At 41.2% G+C, this 18,798-nt stretch overlaps 1 long non-coding RNA gene and 1 other non-coding gene across 2 annotated transcripts; one reads left to right on the top strand and one right to left on the bottom strand.

Moving 5' to 3' along the window:
* Window positions 1-250: 250 nt before the first annotated feature.
* On the bottom strand, window positions 251-1,217 carry LOC131241415 (uncharacterized). The gene is made up of 3 exons (XR_009169019.1): window positions 1,086-1,217; window positions 863-953; window positions 251-765 (listed from the first exon to the last, which is right to left on the bottom strand). It is a non-coding gene; the product is annotated as an uncharacterized LOC131241415 (long non-coding RNA).
* A 12,124-nt stretch (window positions 1,218-13,341) lies between these two features.
* LOC131241613 (small nucleolar RNA R71) lies at window positions 13,342-13,448 on the top strand. Its single transcript, XR_009169174.1, has one exon. It is a non-coding gene; the product is annotated as a small nucleolar RNA R71 (small nucleolar RNA).
* Window positions 13,449-18,798: the final 5,350 nt, after the last annotated feature.

The raw sequence follows: 18,798 nt of genomic DNA, 5'->3' as shown, positions 1-18,798 counted from the left end.
CATATGCTTTTAAAGCCTAATAAATGGAAACTTGTTATGTATGCATTCTTCTTGCAATTGTTTTTATTTCTAAATATGCAAATATGTACATTTTAACATCTCCTGAAGCTTCGTTGCAAAGTCCACTGTTTTCCCCATGTTTCCCCGCATTTCCAGTATCAGCGATATAATTGGCAACATCGATACTCTTTCCGTATCCCTGGCCATCGAAACTTGTAGCGATACCGATACTTCAAACACTGGACGGATCTAGGGGTGTCCGATAACTCCAGAGTCATAACAATACCTATGCTACAAAGAAGTAACCTCAAATTTAACTTCATTGATGTCATCACTGGGGCACCAACGTGAAAGGCTAAAATCAGTAAGCTTTAAACATCCCTCATTATTGATGAGAATGTGATGTGTTGCACAAATACATGTAGGATAGATATCATTGAAGCTGCAAAAAATAAAATCCTGACCAAGAAAAAGATCCAACTAAGTATTTGATGACAAACCTTTGATGTCACGTTGAAGCAGTTGATTAGCACGGCAATAACAGAGCCCATCCAATAGTTGTTTCATATAGCACTGACAACAAAAATTGGTAACAACCTAATTTCCAAGGGTCAGTTTAATGAAGGAAATGGACTTTTTTTACGCCATTAAAATAATGAAAACATCCTTGAATCCCATCACAATCTCATAGGTCAAAATTGGATGCCATGTTGAGAAACACACTTCGATTTCCTCGATTGTCCTTGTCAATTTCTCTATGAAAATCTGAAGAACAATTTGTTAGTCTCGATAACATGTATGTAGGATCAAAGCCACTAGTTAAGCAAAGAAGAAAAGGAAAATGTGAAAATTCAAATGGAACCTGAAGAAGTTAGAATCTCCTTCAAAGGAATCACGTTTTTATGATCAAGTCTTCTTAAAATTGTGATTTCACCTATTACATCGTTTACTTCCTGCAAAACACAAAACAAAAAAGGGCCACCATATTCATAAGCATGAATATAACACTAAAACAACTTTCCCGGTCATAAGGTATGATTAATATATTATAGACTATGATAATCAACAGAAGAAAAGCACCATACCTCCTTTGATAAAGAACTTATTAATATCTCTTTCGGAGCAACAATTTCCCCTGTTTTTATATCTTTCAACTAATATACGATGCTGCAATTTTGAAAACAGAAGAAGAAAACATCATCTAGGATACATCCATTCAACAACCATACATGAATAACTACTATGATACAGGACATGAATTTAAATATGATATGCAAGATTTCAGGCTTAGATCATACCAATTCAGAAACAATCACAAAAATTCCACATCCCATATGAAAATCCAAACATTCAATTAAAGGGGAATCTATGCGAGTCCAGGCTTACACACGTTAAGCTGGATCAATGAAAATTATGAACCAATCAGCACTCAAAGGGAAATAGAAATCAACCACACATGCATAAGAATCAGTCTCTAATCCAAAGGATACCCCAATCTCAATTCAAGGAACCCTAGGGTGAGAAAATTGACAAATAACTTAGAGAAAATGTAATCTAGGTCTAAGATTCATGAAAAATAGCTGTGAGAGGATAAAAGAGGATAAAAACTTGAGCCAAAAGACAATCCCGCGTATGGACAGCAAGCCTGAGGCGCTCGCACGTGCGCAGGTACCCGGCTGCATGTACGAGGGGGCGTCATTTATGGAAAAGCTCTCCTTGGCCTTGGTCGGCCAGGGGGATGCTCTAAAACTCTGAAGTTTCGAGTCGATTCGAGCTACGGTTTGTGCGTGGTGCTTTGCAAAAGTTTCAGCCCACTTGCGGGCCGAAATCTGAAAACCTGCTGTAATGAAAAAAACTGATGCAACAAGGGACGAATTCGAAGTATGGATGGTGGTGGAAGATTTTTTTTAAAAAAAGGATGATGGAGAATGGGGGTGAATCGGGATCGATGTGGCTTCACAGCACGGTAGTTATCACACCACTTTTGAATTCTTCCAAAACTCACGAAGAGAGCAAAAAAATAAAGTAGAAATTTTTTATTAAACTTGAATGAATCGAAAGAACTACAAGGAGTGTCTACTTATAGGGAAAATCCTATACCCCAAAAACTCGCACCATGTGCGCAACCTATTACTTGGCAACGAAGTAAACTAAAATAAAAATTAAACAAGAAAATCTAAAGTGTTCACGTTGTTCTAAATAATAATAATAAGCAAAACATAAAATATGAAATCAATCCGACGAGTGGGCCACGATCATGAGATCCTATGATGGGCTTTTCTTGACTATCGGGCCCACTTTTTTTAACAAAAATTTGTCTTGTAGATAGGAGGCCCTCCCTGGACGTCGTCATCAAGCTAGATCGATGGTGGAATCCTCCTTCTGCGTACGTACGTGAGTAGGGGTGATGGTGTGCGGGCATACGTGTGCATGATGTCCTCATCAACTCTCCCTGGCTGCGAAGATTTTGCCACTGACGAAATAAAACTCCTGAACCGCTCTACGATATCAGGATCAAGTCTCTGAAGCTCTTCCTCAGTGAGCCACGTGCTGTCTGAAGCTGGGCGTAACTTCCATTTAACTAGGTATTTTTAAAACCCACTATCCGACGTGAAAATTATCTCATGGTCCAGGATATCCTCTATTTCCTCTCTAGGTGTGTGAAAGCTAGGTATGAGAGGTAGAGGCTGGGATGAAAGGTCGGGAAAAGGTCATGGATCAAAGGGTAAGTATGGGGTATTTTTGAAACCCGCTATCCGACGTGAAAATTATCTCATGGTCCAGGATATCATCTATTTCCTCTCTGGGTGTGCGAAAGCTAGGTATGAGAGGTAAAGGCTGGGATGAAAGGTCGGGAAGAGGTCATGGATCAAAGGGTAAGTATGGGAAATCAGGATGGGTGGGTGAAGAGCCGAACAAAGTATCAGTGGGTCCCTGAAAAGTAACTAAATCTTCCACATTGAATGTGGAACTAATTCTTATGGAAGGTGAAAGATCTACCTCATACGCATTGAGACCGTTTCGCTTTATAATTTTGAAGAGCCCAGTGCTGCGCGCGTGTAACTTACGAACGGCCCCTGAAGGGTACCGCTCGGGCCTGATGCGGACCATCACAGAGTCTCCAATATTGAACTCTTTGAAACGTCTATGTTGATCTGTAGAAAATTTGTAATGTTCATTACTGGTAGTGATCTTTCGCCTGATTTCTTGATGCAATGAATGTATGTGATGCAGAAAAGACTCTGCAGACTCTGATGGCCTATGGGACAATGACATGAGGATAAGATCAATAGGCTTCCTAGGCTTGTAACTAGTAACGACTTCAAAAGGACTTAGACCTGTGGACCTATTGACAGAACTATTGTATGCAAACTCAGCTATGGGTGGTACGACGTCCCATGTCCTGGTATGCTCCCCCACTAAACATCGAAGTAAACTCCTTAGGCTCCTATCAACCACCTCAGTTTGGCCATCGGTCTGAGGGTGGTAGGCAGAATAAAATTGGAGCCTAGTATTTATCATGTGCCATAGTGTCTTCCAAAAGTAACTCATGAATCTCACGTCACGGTCAGACACTATGATTTTTGGTAAGCCATGCAGTTTGACCACCTCACTAAAGAACAGCTTGGCAACATGAGATGCGTCGGAGGTCTTAAAACAAAGAATGAAGTAGGCTATTTTAGAGAAACAGTCCATGATAACAAATATAGAGTCATGCTTTCGAATAGTCTTGGGAAGTCCAAGCACGAAGTCCATACTGATGTCCTGCTAAGAGATGAATGGGACTGGCAAAGGTGTATGTAATCCCGTATTCTATTTCATTTGCTTTACCATTTGACAAGTACGGCATTGTCCTATAATTTTGGCCACGTCCCGCTTGAGGCTTGACCAATGAAATCTATCCTCCACTAGGGCAATGGTCTTGTCACGACTGAAATGACCCGCGACCCCCCTGAATGTAACTCCCAAATAAAAAAATCACGAATGAAGGTGCATAGTATGCACAAGCGGTTACTCCTAAACAAATATCTGTCCAAAACCAAATACTCACTGTTAGCTCCTGATAGACTCTCTAATAAAGATGTATACACAACCCCAAAATCTGGACACTCAAAATACTCTTCTTTGATGCGCTCAAGGCCCGTAACTTCAACGCTCATGGAGTTGAGTAATGCGACTCGACGACTCAACACGTCGACAAACTTATTCTCTACACCGGCCATGTACTTAAGCACAAAAGTGTACTCTTGAAGGAATTGAATCCACTTAGCGTACCTGAGGCTTAATTTCTTTTGAGAATTCAAGTATCTCAAGGCCTCGTGATCTGTGAACAAGACGAATTCTTGCGGTAACAGGTAATGTCGTCAATGGCGTAGTGATTGCACTACCGCGTAGAATTCCTTGTCATAGGTGGAATATCTTTGCTTCACCTCATTCAGTTTCTCACTAAAAAAAGGTGACAGGGTACCCTTCTTGGCTAAGTACTCCTTCTATGCCGACTCCTGACGCGTCACATGCGACTTCAAAAGCTTTTGAAAAATCTGAAAGTCGCATGACTGGAGCTTCGGTCATCTTGACCTTTATCTCCTTGAAGGCCTTCGAGGCGGCCTTTGTCCATTGAAACTCTCCTTTTTTATGCAGTCTGTGATGGGAGCCACAATGGAACTGAAGCTTCGAATGAACCGCCTATAAAAAGTGGCTAAGCCATGAAAGCTGCGCACCTCATGAATATTGCGGGGTTCAGGCCAATTAACGATGGCCTTGACCTTCTTGGGATCTATCGATACACCCTCAGCTGACACAATAAAACCTAAGAAGATCACACTACTAAACAAGAATGCGCACTTCTTTAGGTTGTCGTACAACTTCTCGACCCTAAGGATCCCACAAACCTGCCTCAAATGGTTGAGGTGTTGCTCCTTAGTCATGCTATAAATTAAGATATCATCAAAGTATACGACCAGGAACTTCTCCATGAAGGGTTTCAACATTTGGGTCATCACACGCATGAAAGTACTTGGGGCATTATTTAACCCAAAAGGTATCACTGGCCACTCATATAGCCCATCCTTCGTTTTGAAGGCCGTCTTCCACTCATCACCAGGGCGTATACGGATTTGGTGATACCCACTTTTGAGGTCAATTTTTAAGAAGATAGAAGCATTGGCCATCATATCTTGCATGTCATCAAGACGCGGTATGGGAAACCGATACTTGACTGTGATTTTGTTGATGACCCTACTATCAACACACATCCTCCATGTACCATCCTTCTTAGGTGTAAGAAGGGTGGGCACGGCACACGGACTCATGATCTTTCAAATGAAACCCTTTTTTAGGAGTTCATCAATCTACCTCTTCAACTCAGTGTGCTCCTTTGGGTTCATTCTGTAATCCAGGAGGTTTGGTAGAGTTGCCCTATGTATTAAATCAATGGCATATTGTATATCCCTCATAGGAGGAAGCTCATTAGGAAAGACATCACGAAACTATGTACTACCTGAATGGCCTCAGTGGGTAACTCTACGTTAGTCTCTGGTACACTCTCCCTAACCATAAGGGCGTATATCATTGAGTCCGCCTCTGTCTCTCACTCAAAGTCTTTAGCATTCAAAATATGGAGCGGTTTGGACTTCAACTTCGACTCAACTTCTTTTGGGCTGCTTACACCACTGTGTGGTGAACTCTTTTCCAGTTGTATTCTTGGGTGTTAGAGGATTTAGCTTGACCTTCTTGCCCTCAAACCAGATTGTACACACATTTGAACAACCAAATATAGTAACATACCTATCATAGATCCACGGCCTACCCAGAATGACATGGCCCACATCTATAGGAACAACATCACACCAAATTATGTCTTTATATGATTCAAACTGAATAGGGACAAGACAGCGGTGCGAGACTGGAATGGATGTTTCATTAACCCAGGAGACTCTATAGGGCTAAGGATGAGCTTCCAACTTCAAGCCCAAGCGACTCACAGTGTTAATCGATGTCATGTTGGCACAACTACCACTATCCATGATCATCTTACAGCTATTTTCCCCCACATTTTGCATAAGTGTAGAAGATCGTGTTACAACGCCAGTCATCAGTGTTCTTGGATTGAGCCAGGGCATAACGCACAATCGCGAGGGTCACAGACTCTTATGCTCCCTCTTCATCATCACTAGGGGTTTCGACTGGCTCATATTCTTCCTCCTCACTATCACTCTCTGGGGGCACAACTTCTACTTGCCCATTAATAAGGAGTACTTTGGTGCCCTCTTTTGTGCCACACTGGTGAGCAAAATGACCAAACTCCTGACAGCTAAAACACCTAGTGGCCCCACTTCCACGTGAACTAGATCCGACAATCTCTTTACCCTTATCATCCGTAGGTCTGGGTTGAACATTAGAGAAAGGTTTGTTTTGGAATCCCGTGTTAGGTCTAGCCCCAGAGGGGTTGGCCTTAGCACCGGATTCGCGAAAGTCAAACCGCCTTCCCACAGATACTTTAAGGTATTGCTTGACATCTAACACTACTTGGTACAATTGTTCAATAATGTCTATCTCTTTGGCGAGCAATTCTCTCCTGATGTCAGGATGGAGTCCCATTTTGAAACAAGCAAGGGTAAGCACTGGGTCCTCATCAACCTCACAGCGGGTCGAGTATTTTTCAAACTTCTCGATATAGTCCACAACACTCATGGAACCCTGTTGAAGAGAATGTCACTCCTCAATCAATCGTAAGCGATAAGAGAAAGGGAGGTATTTTCTTTAAGCGTTTCTTTCATCTCTACCCAATGAACTATTGGGAGTTCCCTCGCTCTTTCTTTCTTTCGCTCAACCGTCGCCCAAAACCTCTTCGCTTGACCCACAAGCTTCATCTTAGCGAATCGGACTCGTTAAGCATCTGACATATCATACCACTCAAAACAGTGGTCCATATTTGTCAGCTAATCTAGAAAGGCTTTAGGGTCCAAGTAGCCATCAAATGTGGGGGGCATCTACCCTAACTTCCTTGAGGAGTTGTGCATCTCAGTCATATTGATCATGATGTCCCTCACGGGGTGGGTGCACAGGTACGTGCCCATGACCAACTCATTGGCCGCTTCCATTCCTTGGCCTAACCTCCTGACCAACTACCTGAGATTGGGCATCCTCCCCAGTGGTGGGGTTTGCCCTGAAGGAAGCCTCTATTTCTTTTAGGCGTTTATCTATGCATTGTTCTCAGTGCTTATTCAAGGAATCAACCTGCTGGGCTAACTTGGCCACTGTTTCTTGCAGTTACTCCATGTTTAGTGTGGGGTGCAAACCGAAACCACGACCTGTACATGTGGGCATACACTGACTTGCTTAATCTAATAACCTACTATGGCAATTATATGTGTATAAAACTAAATGCCCCTATGAGACTCTATATGAAGGAGACTACACACCGTTATTAAAATTCAACTATATATGATGGACTGAATGCATGAAGGACTCAAACAAACTAAACCCTAAGTATTTGGTGAATTCCCTTACAAAAACCCTAGGCTCTAATACCAAATTTGATGTAGGACATGAATTTAGATATGATATGCAAGATTTCAGGCTTATATCATACCAATTCAGAAATAATCACACAAATTCCACATCCCACATGAAAATCCAAACATTCAATTAAAGGGGAATCTATGCGGGTCTAGGCCTACACACATTTGGCTGAATCAATGAAAATTATGAACCAATCAGTACTCAAAGGGAAATAGAAATCAGCCACACATGCATAAGAATCAGCCCCTAATCCAAGGGATTCCCCAATCTCAATTCAAGGAATCCTAGGGTGAGAAAATTGGCAAATAACTTAGGAAAAACGTAATCTAGGCCTAGGAATCATGAAAAACAGCTATGAGAAGATAAAAAAGGATAAAAACCTGAGCCAAAAAATGATCCCGCGTATGGACAACGGGCGTAGGGCGCTCGTACGTGCGTAGGTACCCGGCCGCACATGCGAGGGGGTGTGATTTGCGGAAAAGCTCTCCTTGGCCCTGCTCAGCCAGGGGGAAGCTCCAAAACTCTGTAGTTTTAGGTCGATCTAAGGTACAGCTTGTGCGTGGTGCTCCGCCAAAGTTTCAGCCCTCCTGCGGGCCGAAATCTGAAAACTTGCTGTAATGAAGAAAACTGATGCAATAAGGGACGAATTCGAAGTACGGATGATAGTGGAAGATGAAAAAAAAGATGATGGAGAATGGGGGTGAATCGGGATCGATGTGACTTCGCACCACGATAATTAGCCCTTCGAAAAGGGAGGGCTTCGCACCCACTTTTGAATTCTTCCACAACTCACGAAGAGAGCAGAAAAATAAAGTAGAAATTTTTTATTAAACTTGAATGAATCGAAAGAACTATAAAGGGTACCTATTTATAGGGAAGACCCTATACCCCAAAAACTCGCACCATGTGCGCAATCTATTACTTGGCGATGAAGTAAACTAAAATAAAAATCAAACAAGAAAATCTAAAGCGTTCACGATGTTCTAAATTATAACAATAAGTAAAATTAAACAGGAGCGCTAAGTTTACCGTCTATCCTAAAACAGAAATAAAGGAAACTACCCTAGTCCTATGGAAACAGGAAACCTACCTATACCTCCATCAGACTAGGAGATCAATCCTGGTAAACAGGATCAGTCAGAGGTATGGACATGTCCTCTGAATCAAATTTCTCGACAAATGGCTTTAAGTGATGTCCATTTACTTTAAACTCTTTGCCATTGTCAGGATCTCTTATCTCAACAGCCCCATGAGGATATGCAGTGACCACAATGTAAGGGCCAGTTCAACAAGATCGAAGCTTACTTGGAAAGAGATGTAATCGAGAATTATACAAAAGGACTTTTTGACCAGGTATGAATGATTTCTGTAGAATACGTTGGTCATGAAACGCCTTCATTCTGTCTTTGTAAATTCTGGAGTTCTCGTACGCATCATTCCAGATTTCTTCAAGTTCATTTAATTGAAGTTTACGTAGCGAGCCAGCGTTGTCCAGATTGAAATTCAGATTTTTGATCGCCTAGTATACTTTATGTTCTAACTCCACAGGCAAGTGACAAGCTTTCCCATATACAAGTCTAAAGGGAGACATTCCAATAGGGGTTTTAAAAGTAGTACGGTATGCCCATAAGACATCAGTCAATCGTATTAACCAATCCTTACGATCAGGGTTATCCGTTTTCTCTATGATATGTTTGATCTCCCTATTGGAAATCTCAGCTTGTCCACTTGTCTGTGGATGGTATGGGGTGCTCACCTTATGAGAGATACCGTATTTCTTCATTAAGCTCTCGAATGGTCTATTACAAAAGTGTGAGCCCCCATCACTAATGATGGCTCGAGGCGTCCCGAATCGCGAAAGGATGTTCTCTTTTAAGAATTTAATGACCGTGCGATGGTCATTATTTCGGCACGGAATTGCTTCGACCCATTTAGTGACATAATCTACGGTGAGCAAAATATACAAATTTTCAAATGATTGGGGGAATGGTCCCATGAAATCAATGGCCCAGCAGTCAAATGCTTCTATGATAAGGATGAGATTCAAAGGCATCATATTTCGACGGGATAATGCTCCCAATTTTTGACAACGCTCACAAGCCTTGCAAAACTCATCAGTGTCCCTGAACATAGTGGGCCAATAAAAGCCACACTGTAAAATCTTGGCCGTGGTCTTTTTAGCAGAAAAGTGACCACCACAGGCCTGTGAGTGACAAAAGGAGATGACACTCTGATGCTCATCGTCTGGCACACATCTCCTCAGGATTTGATTTGGGCAATATTTAAACAAATAAGAATCATCCCAGAAAAAGTTACGTACCTTGGTGAAAAATTTCTTCTTATCTTGCGCAGTCCAATGTGTCGGTATGAAACCTGTGGCAAGATAATTAGCAATATCAGCGAACCAAGGTGAATGAGAGACTCTGAATAGTTGTTCATCAGGGAACATATTATTGATATAGGTCGCCTCAAGGGAATCAGAGGTATTAAGGCGAGAAAGGTGATCGGCCACTACGTTCTCTACTCCCTTTTTATCTTTAATTTTCCAATCAAATTCTTGGAGTAGAAGGATCCATTGTATCAGGCGAGGCTTATAATCATTCTTAGAAAGAAGATACTTAAGTGCTGCATGATCTGTGTAGATAATGATCTTGGATCCGATCAAGTATGACCTAAATTTATCCAAAGCGAACACTACGGCTAGGATTTCCTTTTTCGTAGTCGAGTAGTTCACTTGGGTAGAATTTAAAGTTCTACTTGCGTAATGAATGATGTAGGGCCTTTTATCTTTTCTCTGGCCTAGAACTGCCCCAAGAGCATAATCAGAAGCGTCGCACATAAGCTCAAAAGGAACGCTCCAATCGGGTGGCTGCATGATGGGTGCAGTGGTTAACATGCCCTTAAGCTTGGTGAAAGCTTCCTGGCATTGTTCAGTCCACTCGTATGGTGCATCCTTTTACAGAAGATTACATAAGGGATGAGAGAGGAGACTAAAGTCCTTTATGAATCGTCTATAAAATCCTGCATGTCCTAAGAAGGATTGCACATCTCTGATGTTCTTGGATGGAGGTAGGTTAGATATAAGATCAATTTTTGCCTTATCCACCTCGATTCCTTTAGACGAGATAATATGTCCAAGGACAATTCCCTTATGAACCATGAAATGACACTTCTCCCAATTAAGTACCAAGTTCTTCTCTTCACATCTTTTCAGTACACATTTAAGACTCTCTAAGTACTCGCTGAAAGATGAACCAAAAATAGAGAAATCGTCCATAAAGACCTCTAGATATTTTCCCACCATGTTAGAAAAGATACTCATCATACATCGCTGAAAGGTGGCAGGGGCATTACATAATCCGAATGACATCCTTCTGTACGCAAAGGTGCCGTAGGGACATGTAAATGTAGTCTTTTCCTGGTCATCAGGGGCGATTTCAATCTGATTGTAGCCCGAATACCCATCAAGAAAACAGTAATAGGAATGACTAGCTAGCCTTTCCAAGATTTGATCAATGAAGGGCAAAGGAAAGTGGTCATTCCTCGTGACGGTATTCAGCTTCCTGTAGTCAATGCACATTCTCCAACCCGTAGTAACTCTAGTTGGCACGAGTTCATTATTAGCATTGGCTACAATGGTGATCCCGGACTTTTTAGGAACCACCTGAGTTGGACTCACCCATTGACTATCGGATATGGGGTATATGATACCCACATCTAATAATTTAAGAACCTCGGCCTTAACCACTTCCCTCATGTTTGGATTTAGTCTACGTTGTGATTGCCGAGTGGTCTTAGCATTATCCTCAAGATAAATGGGGTGAGTACAAATCGAGGGGTCGATTCCCTTGAGGTCCGCTATCGTCCATCCAAGGGCTCCCTTATGCTCAATGAGAGTAGATATAAGCATACTCTCCTGTTCTTTTTCCAAGTGGGCAGAGATCACCACCGGGTATGTCTCATCTTGACCTAAATAGACATATTTCAAATCAGAGGGCAAAGGTTTTAGGTCAAGCTTTGGCGGCTTGAGGTTAGACGGTAGAGGCACTACATCAGTTTGGGGCAACTCTTCAAATCGTGGCCTCCACCGTTACCTTCAAGTACCGGTGCAGTATTAAGGAAGGTACACGTCTCCCTAATCATGTCATCATCAAAATCATGGGAGTGGGCCAGGCACGTCTCTAGAGGGTCAGAGGATAAGGTCAGAGGTGTCGTATCTTCCACTAAAGAGTCAATCATGTTAATGTCGTGGAAATCGTCATCATCCTCTAAGTTTCTGCCATTATTGAAAAAGATGTTTGACTCCAATGTCATATTCCCAAAAGACATAGTCATGACACCATTCCTGCAATTGATAATTGCGTTTGAAGTGGCAAGGAATGGGCGACCAAGAATGACGGGGATCTGAGTGCTCATGTTATTGATGGGTTCGGTGTCCAGGATGATAAAATCTACAGGGTAGTAAAATCTATCAACTTAGACTAACACATCCTCAATTATCCCTCTTGGTACATGAACAGAGCGATCAGTAAGTTGTAGTGTGGTTAGGGTGAGTTTTAATTCACCCAAACCTAACTGTTTGTATACCGAGTAGGGAATCAGATTGACGCTCGCTCCTAAGTCAAGAAGTGCATGATCAATTCGATGGTCTCCGATTACACATGATATGGTTGGGCTACTGGGATCTTTGAATTTCTGTGGCACGTCTTGCTTTAGGATGACACTCACTTTCTCGGTCAAGAAGATCTTCTTTTGAATATTCTGCCGTCGTTTGGTCGTACATAGGTTTTTCAGGAATTTGGCATATGAAGGTATCTGTTTTACGACATCAAGTAGAGGAATGTTGACTTTTACTTGTTTCAACACCTCTAGGATATCCTGAGAGTTAGAGAGAGGTTTTGGTGTGACCAACCGTTGGGGAAATAGAGCAACTAGCTTTTCTAGAAGTTCCGATTCTAATTTTTGTGGGGCCTCACTAGATCCATCATTGTTGTCCTCTTCTGGTTCTGGAGGCTTTTCGGGCCTAACCGGAAGGATTTTATCAATGATCTTCCCACTCCTAAGAGTGGTGATGGATTTAGCGTGCCCCATTTGATTTGAGGAGCTGGGATCACTTATCTCGTATTGCGGTTTAGGATTGCGGAGCGGTTGTGTAGGAAGCATCCCCTTTTCTATAACCGTCATATGTGAATCCATCTTTTGCATAAAGTCTCGCATTGCATGGGTCAGCTCTTGCATGGAATTTTGAACCGGTTCTTCTTGAGGTTTCCCCTGATTTGGATTTTGATTGAAGAAACTTTGAGGGGTAGCAGTTTGTCCATTTTTTCAACTAAAGTTTGGATGATTTTTCCAACTAGAATTATACGTATTAGAGGTTGGTCCATTGAAAGGTCTTTGATAATTATTTACGGCATTGGATTGTTCGTTCAACACTTCTCAAAAGGCGGGTATTGTAGGGCAATTTTCAGTTGTATGAATGTTGCAATCACAGATGCCGCAAACACTTTCATTAACCTTATCCTTCTTTCCTTCCATGGCCTCAACTTTTCTTATGAGCGTAGTCACTTTATACTTGAGATCATCCTCTTCTTTCAAGAGATACAATCCACCTTTCTCCTTAGATTGAGTCGGCCTGACATGGTATTCGATTTTGGGTAATTGTCCCATGATTGTGTTTTTTCAGCAAGACTATCGAGGTAATCCCATACCTCGTCGACATTTTTATTAATGAATTCTCCATTACACATTATCTCGACCATTTGGCGCATGGAAGATGTCAGTCCATCATAGAAAAAATTTGTAATGTGCCACGTTTCAAAACCTTGTTGTGGGCATGAACTGACCAAATCCTTGAACCTTTCCTAACATTGGTAAAAGGTTTCATCCTCCTTTTGGGTGAAGTTCATGATTGCTTTTCTGAGGGTAATCGTTTTATGATGTGGAATTTTTTTTTTTATGAATTCCCTCTGCATGTCATTCCATGTGCCAATGGATCTAGGACGCAGTGAATGTAACCACGTCTTAGCCTTCTCTTTTAAGGAAAAAGGAAAGAGTCTCAGCCTGACTGTGTCCTCAGACACATTTTGAAAATATAAAGTGGCTCTGATCTCATCAAACTCTTTCAAATGTAGGTATGGTTCTTTAGATTCAAGCCCATGGAACTTAGGAAGGAGTTGGATAACCCCTGGCTTGATGTCCGTATGTTCTGTATTTTCAGGAAAAATCATGCATGAGGGCGTACTCACTCCTGTTGGTTGTAAATAATCTCGTAAAGTACGTGGTGGGGGTCCTTGATACACCTCATTCTCATCCTTAATGTTCTCCACCCTAGGTTGGGGTAGAAGAGGTTGGTTTTCAGCCATCACTTTAATTAACTCAAGGGATTTCGAGTGGTGTCTAGTCCTGCGATGGATAGTCAACCCCTCAACCAATCCTCCTTCAGTCAAGAGACGTCGAGTGTTGTCACGGGCCCACTTGGGCATGAAACACTCGCAGCCCTCAATCAAATTCGAAACCTAATCCTAAGAAAGGAAAAGAAAATCTAGAAAGAAAGAGAGAGTAGGAAAGAAATTACCAAATTGAAGTCCCTAAGTTAAAGACCTGCAAAAGAAAATAAACAAGTTAGTTTCTAAAGAGAAGGTTTAGAATTAGAAAATCCTTAAAAAGAAAGATAGAAGTAAACTAGTTTCTAAAAGAAGAAAGTGCTAAACTAGAAAATAAATTACTAAAAGAGAATTGAAAATTAGAAAGTAGAGAGAAAGAACTCACCGAATTAGAAATTTCTATCTTAAAGGCCTACAAAATAGGAAAGTTAGTTTCTAAAAAAAATTCTATGAGTAGAAAATTAGGAAACAAAATTAGATTCTAAAAGAGTTAAAATTAAAAAGTTACTAAAAATAAAAATAGAAAGTTAATTTCTAAAAAAGGAAATAATTAACCTAGTTTCTAAAAACAAAAGAGGAAAGTTTCTAAAAATAAATTCTTTCCCACAGATAGGAGAATACTAGAATTAGAAAATTTCTAAAATTCAAACCCTAATTTCAAAAGTAGAAAAAGTAGAGAAATTAAAAAAGAAGTACCAATTTAGAAACTTATGTCAGGATCCTACAAAACAGGAAAACTAGTTAGTTCTAGAAATCAAATAAAAATCTAAGACTAAAGTTAGTCAAATTCTAATCTTAACTAATTCTAAACCTAATTAATTTCAGAGAATCGCAACCGTCAGTCCCCGACAATGGCGCCAAAAACTTTGTTCACTCCCCAAGTATAGGGTTGTGATGTAGTAATAAACTCGGTGAGACCGAGGTCGAATCCCAAGGGACTGATACTTGTACGTTATCTGAAACTAGGTAGAAATAGAACTAGCTTAAGATGAAATCTAAATCCAATATAAAGTGATGAATAATAGTGAGAGATTAATCTAAAACTTAAGAGAAATCAGAGATAGGAAATTAGGGATTCAGAGGGTCCACTTGTAGAGATCAGGGAGATCTTATGCCTGCATCAAGAATCATGAAAATTAAACTGAGCTCACTTGATCTAGTTTTTACGAGATGAAAGGTATATGAATTAGAATGGATTCCATCACCAAACCATGCCCAGGAGACAAAGCAAATAATAGAATTAAACTAATTACCAACCAATCAATAATGCATGAAGGTCAGGAAGGGTACCGTCATCCGACCATGCCCATGAGACGATGGTGAACAATAGGGCTTCCTGACGTCATAAACATCAAAAGGAGGAAGAAATACTCAAAGCCATCGCAGATCTATTGTAATTTCAGTCACAACAAACCATAAAAAAAACTGAAAGTATTCCTTTTAATTGAACTAAATTCACATCAGTCAGTCTAAACTAGAGGTACAAGCAAAGTCTCTCCCATCAGACTACAAGCTTCACCTCTTAACCCTATCTAAGAGGTTTAGCCTAGAATAGACATGATTAGGCTCAACATCCTCAAAGAAATAATAAAAAGAAGTAATAGAAATAAATAAATAAATAAATAAATACTACTCTCTCTCTCTGTCTGCTTCACGGCCGCCTGGAAATTCAATGCCTCCCTTCTCTCCCGCACGTCTCCTTTTTATAAGCTGATGGAGGTCGATGGCTACGTGTAAAGAATGAAGTCGGTGAAGAGTTACGCAACTGAAGTCGGTGGACCCGAAGCACAGTTGCGTGCGAAGCTTTTACGCAGAGTTGGTGGCTTACGTAGCAAAAACGCAAACCGCGCTTGCGTTTTGATCGAGTTTTGGGACGAAAGATCATCCCTAACTCTGATTTGTTTCCATGGATGGGGTCAGGACCCCCCTCTGCATCTTCTGGACGGATCGGATCGGATCATCGATCCGATCATCCCTTTGATCGCACAGAGGCCCACTGCGGCCGGACTTCTCGGGCGGGCGCAAAGCAGAGCCTGCATATTTCTTTACGCTGTGAAGCTCGGTGGGCCATTATCAATGCCTTAGTGGAAATCCACTCCGTCCATTAGTTTTCCCTCGAAAACCCATTCGGGAAGGGATGGTTTTGGATTAATTTATATGTGGCCTACAGACTTTTTAACTTCGCCGTCCATCCTCCGTTTAGGTTCTTCAAATACATGCAACATCTGATTAAATTAGGCCACGAGTCAGGGTACGGTATTTTTGGTCCTCTGAAGGCAATTAACGGTTCGGATCATCCACCCGCATGATGTTGGTGGCCCACCTGCTCCCGACCGCAAGCTCTGCTTCTCTGTTACGCAAAGAAATTTGAATTTGGATGGAATTGCGGTCAAAGGCAGTTTGACTGCTTTGGTTGGCTCGGTGCACTGCGAGATTTCATCTGCTATGTACAACATCCATATGAAGTGGATCCCACCTTGATGCGTGTGAGAAATCCGCTCTGTCCAACTCTTTTCTCATATCATCTTAGCAGTTGGGGCCAAAATTGAGGCATATCCAGATGTCAAGTGGGCCCCATATTGATAATTCATGGGCTGATCTGGATGTTGGGCCACTTTCCTAAGGATCCAAGGACTGAAATTTGACATGTACAGTTAATTTATGGTCTTCAGGCTATATATGAAGTTTCGAGCCGAACGGATGGTGGGAACCCTGTGATCTCATATTCTGGACGTCTTCCGAGCCTGTTTGAAGTGAGTGGCTGGGATTTCTCTGATCTCTGGTGTGTAAATCCTCAATCCTGGTCCCATGGAGTCCCGTCCAATGCCTTGGTGATGCCAGAGCATCAAATCTTACCTTTAGTATCCTTTTCAATCCATGCTCATCAATTCTCCTTGTATCACAAACACGATTAAAATAGCCCATTAAAACAGTATCATGTTCGTAATTCAGGTAATAACTGGGGTCTAATATGCAATATTTGACCCTCAACAAGAGAGAGAGAGAGGGACGATTGAGGAAGATGGGTTATGACTTATGAGAGAGGAGGGAGAGAGTAGAGAGAGAGGGAAGAACTGGAAGATGGGTTAGAGTTTAGGCATGCGGGCCGCAAAGTTCAAGCTGGAGGGTTATAAGAAGTAGGGTTTATTTATTTATTTTTTATTTTTTTTGTTTAATATATATATATATATATATAGTGTACCGAGTCGATCCAAGTCGAGCTGAGTTTCGAGCCGAGCTGGGGCCTGCTCGAGCTTGGCTCGAACTCATTTTCGAGCTGTATAAAATGGCTCGACTAGGATCAAACTCAGTTTCGAGTCGAGTCGATTCGAGCTTTTTCAGGCTGAGTCGAGCGAGCTAACCGAGCTACCTCGGTTCGTGTACACCCCTAAGTAGGACGCAATCCGCGTCATTGGTTGATGGTCGGTGCTTTGTGGGCCCCACCATGATGTATGTGTTCCATCTATGCCGTCCATCTATTTTCCCAGATCATTTTATTGTATGATACCAAAAATAGGTAGATTGCAATCTCAATTGGACCACATTATAGGAAACAGTGTTGAATGAACATCAATTATTAAAAACTTTATGGGGGCTATAAAAGATTTGGATCAAGTTGATCTTTGTTTTTTCCCGTCATCTGGGTCTGTATGACCTAATCAACAGATTGGATGTCAAATAAACAGTACAGTGGGCCTTACGAGGATTTTAATGGTGGATATCTAATCACTATTGTTTTCATGTGGTGTGGTCCACTTGATATTTATATCCATCTCATTTTTAGGATCAAGCACTGAAATTATCTTTTAAAATGGATGAACGGAATGAATGAAACAATGGGGCCCACAGAGCACCGCTTGATATATGTATTCTATATCTATTCCGTACATCTATTTTGGCGTATCATTTTAAAGCATGATTGAAGAAAATAAAATAAAATCCAAGTATTAGGTGGACAATACTGTAGGAAGGAAAAAAAAAAATCCAAGTATTAGGTGGACAATACTATAGGAAACAGTGGGATTAATCATTCATAGGTCATTCCCACTCGGATGATCCGAAAACATAAGAAAGTATTATGCAGATCTTAAACTTTTGTGGCCCAGGAATGTTTCAACGGTGGACATTCAAGCTCCACTATTTTCTGTCATGTAGCCCATTTGAATTTTGGATAAACTTCACTTTTGGACTCGTGTCCTAAGCTAAGTTGGAAAAATTAATGGACGAGATTGACTTCTCAGAAACATTACAGTGGGCCTAACCTAGGTCCGTGTTGGTCCACTTTCAATTACATTTTTTTTCATATGATAATAGTGACCGAAAATGATCACATACGTTCTAATGTATGTATTTACCGTATGTGGGAGTTGTGTGGGGCCCAACCATGGTGTGTATTATGGAATCCAAACATTGCATCTAGTCATCTAGTATAACATCCCATACTTTCGATTAGGGTGTTATCATGGAAACCTAGGTTAATATAAACACAATCTAACTTAAGTAAATAATTTTGGCCTAAATCAAGTCAACATGAGTGCCTTCACCCATTCATCAGGCCATCCATCCGATTGGTTTACAAAATAACGTATCCTAACATCAAAGTCATTGACTTTAGATCAGCTTATATCATGTACATATCAATCAACTCAAAATAATGCGATTAAACCATACATCACAAGTTTTGGGACACAGCTCAGTGAATCCACCGTCCATTGGGTCCACCACCTAACTATCACGTGCTGGCCATCAAACCACTAATTCAGCAGTTGGAGTTCATCTAGACAGACCCTAGGGTCCTTATAACCATTGTTTATTTGGTTAAATCTAAATTGACCCTTAGATCGGTAGATATCCATAACTGGGGGCCCCAATCAAAATGTGTGGCCCACCT

Source organism: Magnolia sinica, chromosome 3, assembly GCF_029962835.1.
Source record: "Magnolia sinica isolate HGM2019 chromosome 3, MsV1, whole genome shotgun sequence".
NCBI classification, from domain to species: Eukaryota; Viridiplantae; Streptophyta; class Magnoliopsida; order Magnoliales; family Magnoliaceae; genus Magnolia; species Magnolia sinica.
The sequence above is the reverse complement of the archived record's forward strand: the minus strand, read 5'-3'. Positions and strand labels throughout refer to the sequence as shown.